Below are 13,232 nucleotides of genomic sequence, written 5' to 3' on the forward strand. Positions count from 1 at the left end.
AAAGTTATGCAAATAATAACTAGGCTCAGACAAGTGAGGGGCAATTGAGAAAGTGGGTCATGAGAAGGGTTTGGGAGATTTTGAGCTTGCAGTACATTAGTTTGCTAGATCTACCATAACAAAGTACCACAGACTGAGTGGCTTAAACAACAGGAATTTATTTCCTCCCTTCTGGAGGCTAGTTCTGGAGGCTAGATATCTGAGATCAACGCGTTGGGAAGATTGATTTCTTCTGAGCTGCTTGTTAATGGCCATCATCTCCCTGTGTCTTTACATGGTCTCTGCTCTGTACATCTGTGTCCTAATCTCCTCTTCTTATAAAGACCCCAGTCATATTGGATTAGGACCACCCTAGTGACCTCATTTTACCTTAATTACCTCTTTGAAGGCCCTATCTCCACATACAGTCACACGTTGAGGTACTACTGGGGGTTAGGATTTCAACATATGGATTTCAGGAGGACACAATTCCTTGCATAACAGCCAGCCTATAGAATGTCCAAATGGAGACACCCAATGGCAACCGAGTGTGTGTACTTTAGCAAAGAGATTTGGGCCTGGGGTTGAGATGGCTGGGGTCATTAGAGGGAGTAGACATAAGAATGTGAGGGTTAATACTATGTTAGGGGAGAGAAGGGCCAAGGACAGAACCCTGAGAACACCACATTTAGAGGATGGCCAGAGGAAGAGAGGCCCATCTGATGGCAGCTCAACACAAGGTTGACATAAGGGAAGGGATATTGTAGAAATGAAACAATACTGCAACTTTGAATGACTTCTGATGAACTAACCCAGCTGGATATGCACCTCCAAGAGATATACATGCTCTGCAGACTTTATAGCCCCTGCTTGTGTATGTACCTCCCAGCTGTGATAAGATGATAACTTTGTTCTTTTGAGTTCCCTAGGAATGTGATGAAGCCTGGACAGAGATTCGATGCTGAGAGCCACAACAACTGAAAGATCTGGTATGGTGACTCCCAGTCTGTAACGCCAGAGGGTCAACATTCCTAACCCCCTCCCCTATAACCCACTGGCCTGTATAACTGCCTCAAGATTCTGTGCCACCCTTAAGATGTTTCTTTAGGACCCTAGTCCTCCATATTCTGATTTGCTATCTCATCGCTTAACAAATACCCTTTCTCTGCCACCACATTGCCTTCTCAACGGATTGGCTTTTTGTCTTGAGGCAAGCAGATCGTGCCCTTTGTACAGCAACACATCCAGAAAACTGAGATGGAGAAAGAAGTCCAGGAGGGAGGCCAGACAGGGTTCGGGGGCTGCAGAAGCCAAGGGAAGAGGGTGTCTCAAGAAAGTGTGAGGTGGGATCAACAGTGTCATATACTCCCAAAAAGCCAAGTAAAAAAATTTAGCTAGCAGCACAAACATCACTGACCTTGGCAGGAGAGCACATTCAAGTGTCAAGTGAGCAGAAACTAGGCTTGAAAAATGAAGGGAAGGATGGTAAGTGCAGATAACACCTGAAACCAATTTGCCCATGAAAGAGGAAAGCAAAGCTGATAGTTGGAGGGGGAAATAAATATTTCTCTATCCTTTTAAAAAAGCATCCATGTAATTTATTTTTAATATAAATATATGAACACAGTACAGAATTCAAAAGCTACAAATAAGAATGCAATGAACAGTATATATGCCCAATATTCTCCCCTGGCCTCCTCTTGTACTCTAACTCTTCACTCTGCTCCTTGCCCCAGGGGTTGACCTGCATGAAGGATATCAGTGACTTCCTTGCACTATGGCTTCTGGTTGTCCACGCTGAAACTGCCCACATGGAGTTTGCCCCATGGTGGAGATTGGAGGCCAGAAGTAGAGTAAGGAAGGGATGATTAATGTTTAGTATCTTTTCTTGCAGTGTCGCCCTAGCCATGGCTCCTATCAGGCAGCTCTCTCCACATTGCTTTCTCTGTGGGTTTCAGGAATTAAGTCCACACATTTTTCCTTCAGCAGGAGGGATGGTAGTGGCTTCCTGCTGTTGCTAGCCTTGCGGTTCTGCACTTTTGTAAATAGTCTTTTATTAAATGCTCCTCAAAATACCCAGTTTGAATGTGCCTTCAGTTTTCTGCTGAGACCCTAAGGGATAGTCTCCCTCCCAACTGTTCCTGCTACTCAGCTCTCCTCCTCAGAGACAAATACAGTCACCAGCTTCTGTGTTTATTCCCAGAAGTAGTCTATGCATTATAGAAGCATTTTCTATACGTACACGTACTTGTATATGTGTGGTTTTAAATTATTTTTACACAAATTGTGTCATTTAACTGCCTGTCCTGCACTTACTTTCTTTTCTTTTTTTATCTTAAATATAGAAATTCTAAGCTTTCTCTTTCTTTCTTAATAGCTGCATAGAATATAGCGGTTTTACATATTTAAACATATACATTGCATGTACACACATATACATACATACATATATTTCTAGAAGTGGAATTTCTGGGTCAAAGGAGCCATGCATTGTAGTAGTGATAGATATTGCCATACTGCCCTCCCCAGAGGGCAACTTATGCTTTTAGTAGTTTTGAAAGTGTCTATTTCCTCATATGTACCCTCACCGCGCATATTCTTAAATGTTTTGATCTTTCCTGATTTGGTGAGTGAGAAAGCAGTGTCCCATCATAGTTTTAAATTTGTGTTTCTCTTATTATGTGTGAGGTTGAGCGCAGTTTTTTTGAAAGATGCATTTGTATTGACTTTTCTGTGAATTGTTCATTTTTTACTGGGTTATTTTTTATTGATTTATATGAGCTCCTAGTTGAAAAGAACAACTCTTTGTGAATTGATTTGCAAATATTTTCCCCAGCTTGTTATTTTTCAGTCTTTTTTTCCTATGGCTTCTTGGTTTTCATAGTTTTAGAGAGGCCTTTTCCTCAGAGTGGGAAGTTCCGATCTATGATGTCAGATGTTCTTAGGTGACCTCAAGTGCTGGGTGTGACCGTGAAGGGAGAAGCCTATAGAGACAAGGTTCTACAGGTTGATGAGGTAGGACACAAGCCATCCACATAGACATTGGAGTTACTCAGGAAGATAGGAGGACTTCAGGAGGGGAAGAAGAACAAAGATGCTGTGATTGAGGGGAGTGACCAGAAGTGGGGTTTTGTAATAGAGGAGAAGTTGAAGACAGGAGAGCTTGAGGCTTGGAGACACGAGATCGTCTACACAGAGTACTGGCAGTGAGTGAAGAGAATGCAAACCGCATCTCCCAACTCTGAGGTTCATAGAAAATGTGAAACTTCCTCTCAAAGTGGCTCCGGGTAAAACCATATCTTCAGAGAAGTTTCAGTGAAGATAGGAAGTAAAGGAAACTTTCATGAAGACTTGAACAGTAGGGCAATTGGTAACTCATTGTCAACGCAAATAACCAATAACCACTCTATTGGTAAGAAAGGGAGTTTTATTTGAGCCAAGCTGAGGACTAGCCTGGGAATGCAGCCTCCACAAAGGAAGAAAGCATTCTGGAGAAGTAGGGTTTTCAGCATAATTTTTACACCTTTTAAGAACAAAGACCCTATGTCAAACGTGCCAAGGATACTTATTTTTCAAAGTTTCAAGGAGATTTTTAGTTACAGATTAGCTTGTATACAGCAGGTCAACATGAGCCTGGCGTTTGGGGAAGGGAACTTATATTCAAAGGAGAACTGGTATTGGCATCATAGGAAAGGAGGTATTCATTCTTCTCTTCAAAGAGCACATTCTTTGCTTTGGGAAACGTTTACCTTTAATGGTTAAAGCAGATGTTAAAGCAGATGTACAATGTATGATTGACAGGCCATAAGTCAGACTTCTTTAGTTTACAGACAGTTCAGGCCAAATCATATTTAAACTAAAATAGCTTCCCCATATACTTCAAACTTCAATATGTAAAAAGTGCTTATAACCTTCCCCTCCTCCTTTTTTTTTTTTTTTTTGCTGAAGAAGATTGACACTGAACTAAGATCTGTACCAATCTTCCTTTATTTTGTATGTGTGTCGCTGCCACAGCATGGCTGATAGGTCTGCGCCTGGAAACCAAAACTGGGCCACCAAGGTGGAGCACACAAACTTAACCACTAGGCCACAGGGCCAGCCTAACATTTGCCCCTTTCGATTGATAATCTTTTGATAGGAAGCATTGATGATCAAGTTATCATCCCTCCATGCCAGGTGGCTGCTGCCTGCCCTGGGTCCATTATGTCCCTCAGTACTAGGCTTTAATCTTACTGATTTATCTAGTTGTCTACATTGGCGGGAAGGTTCTGGGTAATAGCAAGATATAGTGGACAAGCATAGAGGTATAGGTTGATGGGGGAAGTACTTTACAGGTTATACATATTATCAATTAAATCAAATTGTCACACAAATATTGTACGTGTGCTTTTACATGACTTTTTATGATCACATTGTTTATAACACTTATAGAATAGATATAGTAACAATAAGAAGAAACCAATCAATAATATTTGGAGTAGCCAATGAAGAGTAGGCACAGATTTCAAGAGACAAGAAGTCAAAAAATGTTTCGGGTATCTTAGTAATTTTGCACTAACTTAAGTATTTGTTTGCTTCCTTTATTCATTGTTATGTGTAATTTATTATAAGTTTGGGCAGACTGGTTTAATATAGTAATAAGATCTTCAATTGCTACCTGTAATGAGTTTTCAGGCCAATTCAATTCTATTGAAATTACATCTTGTGGTGGATGTATTTCTATTTCCCAAAACATTTGATCATCACTATCAATATTAGTATAGGTCTTACTAAAGCTAGGCAATTCTATTTGGTTATTAAAGCCAATATTACACCACATAACAGTAAAGCTATGATAAAAGATACTTTGATTACAATACAGGTCAGAAAGAATAACAGAGATGTTTTTTAAACCTTCCCAACATAATTTCCCTTTTACCATGCCAATGCAAATAATCCATAACAAATCTATAAATCAAAATTGGGGTCAGCTCATTAGGAGCCAGATTTGAGGCCCATATAGCCTGAAAGAGTCCTTCCACAAAGGAATGGAACATTTCAAAGAAGTGGGGGTGTACGGAGTGGTTATATACAGTCAAAGAGCATGTATCACATGTGATGGAAACATCCCTTTTACAATAGTCATGAGATTGCCCTGTCAGCACAGCAATTGATGGACACAGCAGGTAGCAGGTCTGTTGTCTTCAGCTGGGTGGTCACAGGGTGATCGCAGCCATCAATTCCTAGTTTAGGGAGAGATGCTTATATGTAAGGAAATGCCAATGTGGGGGAAGTTGCATCTTCATCTTAAGGGCATTTGTTCTTGACTTTGGAATATAGCAAACGCTTAAAGCAAATATACAATACATGCTCAATGGCCACGTCAGGCCCTTTTGGGAAAAACAAGTTTAGGCCAAGTTAGTTTTACACCAAATTGCTTCCTCATATACTCCAATATATCCTATTGCTTGCCATTTGTTTATCACCCATATACCATATTTGCCTGTATGGCTATGGTTGTTATAAGCCAAGTAGTAGTAAATTCGGGGTTCCTTTCTTGTTCAGGGCATAGCCATACATCTTGATGGAATTCGCACATCTGCGTGAATATAGGGGTCCAGTGAAAATTATTTGATAATAAGGCCCATCTGCCCCCAATAGGGAGAATTCTGGTAGAATTCAAAATGGTCCCTATTCCTACAATTGGACAACATAATAGGTGTGGCTTACTGTAAGTTTAGGCACTAAAGCTGTGATTGAACATTCACATGAATTACAGGAACACTTGACAAATTTTCGTAAGTTAAGAGGGCTATATAATTTCCATAGATGTACATTTTGGGCTTCTGCCATGAGAAGGGAAGGTCGTTGGTCCATTGCTACTTCAGATTCTATTTGGATTAGCAAGTCTAAAAGCCCTTGTTGAGTTAAAGTACATGCTCTTTCCCATTGTCAGGTATGGGCATTTTCTGCCATAATACGTTCAGTTTGTTTTAACCACTTTGTTAGTACTAGATTATCAGCCCAAGCAGATTTCCATCCTTTACCTTCCTCCTGTAATAATAGGCCCTCCAATTTACCCTTTTCTGTTAAAATACTTTTTCTTCTAAATGTCTTTCTTCAGTAAAAGCAAATTCAGCCTGTCCAAGAATACCTAACCCTGATCCTATAGCTCCTAAAGCTCATTTTGCTCTTTGGGGCCGGTGCTGATTAACCCACCAAATATCTTGTTGCCATTGTAGGATAACAGTGTTGGTACAATTAATATAAAGGTTTTGGGGCTGAAAATGTTGAGTTCCACAGACTAATGTTAAGCAGGTAGTAGTAACACCTGCATATAATTTTGTTTGGATGCCATAAGGCTTCCCATAATCTTCCTGATCTTACAGTAAGGTTAAGCTTAGGAGGGGTTGAACCCACTAGCTTACCCTTAAAATGGAAGTTTTAACTGTTATCCATTGTTTTTTATTATTTTTTTAGGCCATTCCATCCACGAAAACATGGTTTATGAGTACATTGGATATTTTGACATACTGGACAAGCAACCGCTGAATTTCTTCCATTGTTCCCAGGGACTTTTCTTAATAATTGGTCATCTAAGTTTATCGATACACAATAGTCAGTTTGTTAGGTATTATATACAATGCAAGTTAGATTTGCATTAGGTAGTGGTTTCTCAAAAATTTTCCCTAATAATGGCCCCTTTTAATATATATATCCCAAAAAATAGTTCCAAAAGTCAGAGGAATATTAGAGTATGCCCATGGAGGCATAAACATTTCATACAAATCATCACTAAACTAAACAAACTAAAGTTGCGTTTGGGGTTATATTAGTTAGATTATTGGGTAACCATGATATTTCTTTGGGATGCAACAGAGGGGATAAAAAGTAGATCCAACATTATCCAAAATAGCGGGTATAATAAAATGGAGGAAAAGCAGGAATGCAGGCCTGGTCCCAAGTCCTGGGAGTTGCCTACCCTGATGTCATCTTCTTCTTATCCTGGCTTGGTGGTGCTTGTCTTAGTCAGATGAAGCTGGTGTCAGAAAGAGGAATCAAAATCCACTCAAGTGGAGGGGTCTTTTTTAAATGAGAAATGTGAATCCATGAGTTTATGCCATTTAACTTTGTAGTTCATGGATTGGCTAAGGGTACCTGGTATGCTCCTTTCCAATGGGGCTGCAAAGAGTCTTTTGTTTGATGTCTCTTCCAATAAACAAAATCTCCAGGTTGTAGTCCACGATCCTTAAGGTCTTGGTCTCCTGCGACCTCACTGTGAAAAGAATCAGCTACCAGCCTTTCATTTCTTTGCAGTGTCTCAATAAGACCCTGACAATAATGCAGTATATTTCCCTTAAGTAAAGGTTATTCATACGTTCCCTCATCTACTTGCATAGGCTGTCCTGTTATTATTTCAAAAGGAGACAGCTTATGTTTACCAAAAGGTGTAGACCTAAGATTGAGAAGTACTAGTTGAAGAGCTTTTGGCCATGAGACATTAAATGCTTCTAAAAGTTTTGCCAATTGGATTTTGATTGTGCCGTTAGTTCTTTCTGCCAATCCTGAGGACTGGGGATGATAAGCACAGTGAAAGTGCTGCATTATTGGCCAATGTCACAAATAGATTTAATTATTTGTCCAATGAAATGAGTCCCTCAGTCACTGTGTAACTCAAAAGGAGTTCTCCAAACAGGAGTTATTCTTTCCAGTAACAATTTACCTACTGTTAAAGCCGTTGGTCTTTTGCAAGGAAAGGCCTCAACCCAATATGAAAACATACAAGTCATTACTAAGATATATTTATATCCTTGAGCTGGTGACATTTTAATAAAGTCCAATTGCCATATGTCAAAGGGTCCCTTAGGAAGGGGAAAGTGGCCTTGTGACCCATGAAGTGGTTTCCCAGGGTTATAGTTAGGACATGTAGTACAACAAGCATAGGTTTTATGAGCCACCGAGGAAGAAAGTTTTCAAAAATATTGTTTTCCCCATAAACTCATCTTCTCAGGTGCCCAATGAGTTAACTGATGTATATGCTGGAGCAATGCCAATTGTGCTTCAATAGGCGCTATGGGTTTTTTATTGGGCTTAAACCACATTTGTACAGTGGGGCCCAAAATTTCCCCCTTTTTATTGCCATATTTGTTTTTCTTCTTCTGTGTCAATTTCTTGAGGTTGTAGAAGGAAATCTTTTACTGGGTTATCAGGGTTAACAGAGATTAGTGAGCATTCTGAGACTGGACAGTATATGAGTATTTAAAGCTGCCTGTTTAGCAGCAATATCAACATGTTGATTTCCTTCAGTTTCTATAGTGCCAGATTTGGAATACCCTGGTATTTTAATAATTGGTGATTGCTTTGGTAGTTGTATAGCATTCAACAATTCTGCAACCTGTTTTCAATATTTTATAGGTTGCCCCGAAGAAGTTAAAAGCTTTCATTTCCATAGCATTCCAAAGTTGTGTGCCACTCCAAAGGCATAACGATTGTCAGTATAAATATTTGCTACCTGGTCTTTAGGTAATTGATAAGCTTGAGTTAAAGGAATTAATTCAGCCTGCTGTGATCATTTTATCTCTGGTGAATAAGACCTTTCAACTATGTCCATTATGGACATTATTGCATATACAGTCTGGTAATGCCCTGCTCACCTTTTAAATAGGACCCATCTGTAAACCAAATTAGATCAGCATTATCAATAGTTCTTTCTTGTAGGTTATTCCTAGGAGCAAGAAGGTAGTATGTTAATAAAACGCAGTTGTGATCATTTTCTTCCTGTGGTGTTGAAAACAAGGTTGCAGGATTAAGATTGTTACATTGATCTAAGGTAATATTAGGTCCAGAAAGCAACAGTACTTCATAGGAGGTCAATCAGCTTGCAGAATAGTGCTGAGTGTGATGAGAATCTAGAAGACATTAAACTGAGTGCGGAACGTAAGTGGTTAAAGGAGACCCCATGACCATTTCTTCAGTGGCCTTACATAAGAGAGCTGTTGCTGAAATAACCCTCATACAAGGCGGGAGCCCTTTTGCTACTGAATCTAATTGCTGACTGTAATGTCCTACAGGTCAGTGTTGATCACTATGTTTTTGAGTTAATACAACTAAAGCATTTCCTCTATCTTTGTGCACAAAGAGAAAAAATGGCAAGATGTAGTTAGGCTGACTTAAGCTGGTGCCTGAGTCAAGATGGACTTCGAGATGCTTACTGTTGTGTCTCCTGGCATCCATTCAATCAGATCAGGCTGGTCAGACTTAAGTAATACATACAAAGGCTGAGCAATGAGTGAAAACTTAGGCACCCAATTTCTGCAGACAGTCCTAGAACTCCCTCAATAGTTTTTTTGTTTGGGAGACAGAAGAAGCCAAAATCCCCCTGATCCTTTCGGAATCAATCAATAGTCCATCCTTGGAAGTTAGGTGCCCCATATATTTTTACAACAGGAAAACAAAATTGGAGTTTACCATTAGACACCTTGTGTCCTTTACATGCTAGTTGTTGTAAGAGATGGATAATGTCCTTTTCAGAGTCTGACTCAGTAGCAAGTCATCTACAGATTGAATTAAGGTAGAGCCATTAGGAAAATCTGCGTTAGCTAAATCAGCCTTGAGTACTTGAGAAAAGTAATCAGGGCTCTCAGTATAGCCCTGTGGCCTAACCGTCCAGGCATATTGGTGATCTTCCCGTGTAAAGGCAAAAAAATATAGCCTGTCTTCTACTGGAATACTAAAGAAGGTGCTGCATAAATCAGTTACTGAACAATATCAGCTATCAGCTGGAATGGCTGAGAACAGAGTGTGTGGATTTGGGACCACAGGATGTCGAGCAATCACAACATTATTTCTAGTGCTCAGATCTTGAAAAAAAACTCCTGCCTTTCCCATTTGTTTTTTTTACTGGCAAAATAGGTGTATTACAAGGACTAGTACAAGGAATTATAAGTTCCTTCTCAAGAAAATCCTGAATAGTAAGTCTTACTCCATTTAATGCCTCTGGTTTAAGTAGATATGGTCTAGTACCGGGTGAAGGCTTAGAGTTGTCAATAGTCCCTTAATAGGAGTAGTCAATTTAATCTTTCCCATATCTGAAGAAGAAGGTGATCACGTTCTTTAGGCACTTGGGATAACAGATCATCAATTTTCTCTTGTTCTATCTAAGCCATTGATTTTATAACCCACAGTTTCTCAGTAACTAAACTTTGGTCAGCACCCAACTTTTCTAAATCTAGAAGCATTTCACCCTTTTCTGAAAAGGCAATATGAGCACAATATGCCTCTAAAGGGTTTCATCTTATCAAATGAATTGAGAAGCATTTTACCAGGAGAAATACATGTTTCTCTGTGATGGTTCTCAATTGAAAGGTTATCAGGTCTGATTCAAAAACTTGCATTGGTAAATTAGAAACAACTACCATTTGAATTGACTGCTTACTCCGAGGGAGAGGGCAGGGAATAAAGGTAGGGTTAAGAACAGATAATACAGCCCCAGTGTCTACAAGAGCCATTGAAGTTTCTGCTCTGATATTTACTTCAATCTCCCCTAAGGTATTGGTGAGGAGGAGGGGAACTCCTTCTCCTAATCCTCGGAGCACCCCTATTCCTTTTTGACCTTGCCGTGTTCTAAGTCCCATTTAAGTTTGTGGCAATCTCATTTGAAATGACCAGGCTTTTTGCAATAGTGACAGGTGTGGTCATTTCATCTTTAGTCGGGGTTTGAAAAAACTGTCTTAATCGGGCCACTAAGCTGTTGCAGTTGCACATTCACAACCTATGTGGCTCTTTCTTCGTCTTTCTTTTGTAAAGTTTTAGAGAGTTTGTCTGCAATAGTGACAAGTGCACTGGAGCACAACGCAGACCAGCCCAATTCATGTGTTTTAATTAGTCTTGCCAGTTCCTCATCTAATCCTTCCAAAAAGATTGAATTCAAAATTGGATCATATTGATGGTCCTGAAAACTTGCAGGAGCTGTACCAGAATACTGTCTAAATATTTTTTGAACCTTTCAAAATAATCAAAGAGAGTTTCTCTGGGTTTTTGTTTACACTGCTGGACCTTTGTGCAATCTATTTCCTTAGGAAACATCCTAGGAATGACTTGGTATAAGTCATGAGCAAGTTCTCTACATCTCTGAAGGTCATCAGGCTCGTCTTCACGAAAATCTTCCCACAGTGCCTTCCAGTCTGCCTCTGTTAGCCATTCTTTAGCTTTATCTTCTGATACTAGCAAATGCATAAGCTGATATAAATCTGAGTATCCTGGTTCATATGTTCTAACAGTTAGATTGAATTCTGGAGCAAACCCTAAGGATCTTGTGAAGGGTCTGGGAAGTCCTTAGTTAAATTCTTGAGTTCTGTTCTAGTCCAGGGAGTCTATGTAAGTGCAGGCCACCTCTCCCAGCAGGTTTCTCTTTAAAGGGGGCCACAATAACTTTAGGAATTTCAGTATTTGTTCCCTAGGATTTAGTTGTCTCCTTTGGAGATGGAGGAGGGGGAGGGAAAGTGGACAAGTCAGGGTACAGAAGTTCAGAAAGGAGAGAACGCAAAGGCACCACAGGAGGAGAGGGTGGTGAAGTGGAGAGGGAGGGGCTGGAGGGGGAGGAGGCAAGGGAGGGGCTGGAGGGGGAGGAGGCAGGGGAGGGGCTGGAGGGGGAGGAGGCAAGGGAGGGGCTGGAGGGGGAGGGGGCAGGGGAGGGGCTGGAGGGGGAGGAGTCGAGGGAGGGGCTGGAGGGGGAGGAGGCAAGGGAGGGGCTGGAGGGGGAGGGGCAGGGGAGGGGCTGGAGGGGGAGGAGGCAAGGGAGGGGCTGGAGGGGGAGGGGGCAGGGCAGCTCCTGAACTTGTCTCTAATTTAGCAACAGTTTCTAATAATTTTCAGTTAGTTTCCTGTAAAGAGGTCATTTTATCATTACCACATTTCAAAGCTTCTAAATATCAATTAAAAAATGCTTCCCACTCTATTTGTTTAATTTTATAGCTGACTTTTCCAATTGTGCATGCAAGTAAACTAATTTCAGTAAGTCAAATGTTCCCCATTTTGGCCATTTAAGATTCAAGTCATCTATTGTTAAATTTTCTCATTTTGTTAAGAACTTGCAAGTATTGGCTCTGTGCATATAATACACGAAGCCAGCCAGACTTCCAGTGGGTGGCTTCCTGTCCAGGAGCTGGTCAGCTTTAGAAGCACAATTTCCCATTTTCTTTGAGTTTCATTTTATTATAAAGTCTGAACAATTTCTATGGATAGTGTAGTGGGTCAGAAGCGTGCTTCTTGTGAGTGTCACTTCCTAAAAGGCCATGAAAACTCTCTTATATGTCTTGATTTCTCTTGCTGGAAGTCTAAAACTACCATGGGGGCCAGAGCACTGGATGACCAATCCTTCTATGTGTCCCCGGATGAGACTTTAATTATTCAAAGAGAAAGATTGCGATGGAATTCCCTGTGGGACAGCTGCTCATCCCCAGAATCAACCTCAGACACTTCTGCTAGGTTCTCACTTGCCTAAGAATGCCTTGAGGCTGGAAGGAGCTGGTGTCCCCTCTCTTCAAGGCTGAAGGGGTTCAGTCTCTCATTTTGCTTATCAAATAATTTGTTCAGACTTTGTAAACACAATTCTTTCCCAATTTAAGGCCAAATTTAAAAAGTTAACCAACCCAGTTCACACCAAACTTCCCCTAGGTTTCCCTCGCCTTGGAAATTCCCCTTAGGTTCCTCTTACCTAGGGTACGAACTGATATCCCCTTAAGACGCCTAGTCTTAAGACCTGAAACAGCTCAAACAGCAGTCAGGACTGTCAACTTAAATAAGGAGGTCCGGATCTCAGGAGAACTCACTGAGGCACCTGCAGAGTGCAGTGAAGCCAGAGGGGCTCAGTGGGCTGGTGCTGGTACCAAGTCCCAGTTCAAAGAAGGTCCCAGGTGGTCTTGGGTCGGTTTTTCTGAAATCCTGCCAACTATGCCAAGAAATGTTTGCAAGTGACCAATAACCAATCTATAGATAAGAAAGATAAGGTGAGTTTTATTTGAGCCAAGCTGAGGACTAGCCTGGGAATGCAGCCTTCACAAAGGAAGAAAGCGATCTGGAGAAGCAGGGTTTTCAGCATGGCTTTTATAGCTTTTCAGCACAAAGAACATACATCAAACATGTCAGGGATACATATTTCTTAAAGTTTCAAAGAGATGTTTAGTTGAAGTTAGCACCGATACAGCAGGTCAACATGACCCTGGCGTCTGGGAAAGGAAACTTATCTTCAAAGGAGAAATGGTATTGGCATCACA

The sequence above is a fragment of the Equus asinus genome, chromosome 24 (genome assembly GCF_041296235.1).
Source record: "Equus asinus isolate D_3611 breed Donkey chromosome 24, EquAss-T2T_v2, whole genome shotgun sequence".
In the NCBI taxonomy this organism is placed as follows: Eukaryota; Metazoa; Chordata; class Mammalia; order Perissodactyla; family Equidae; genus Equus; species Equus asinus.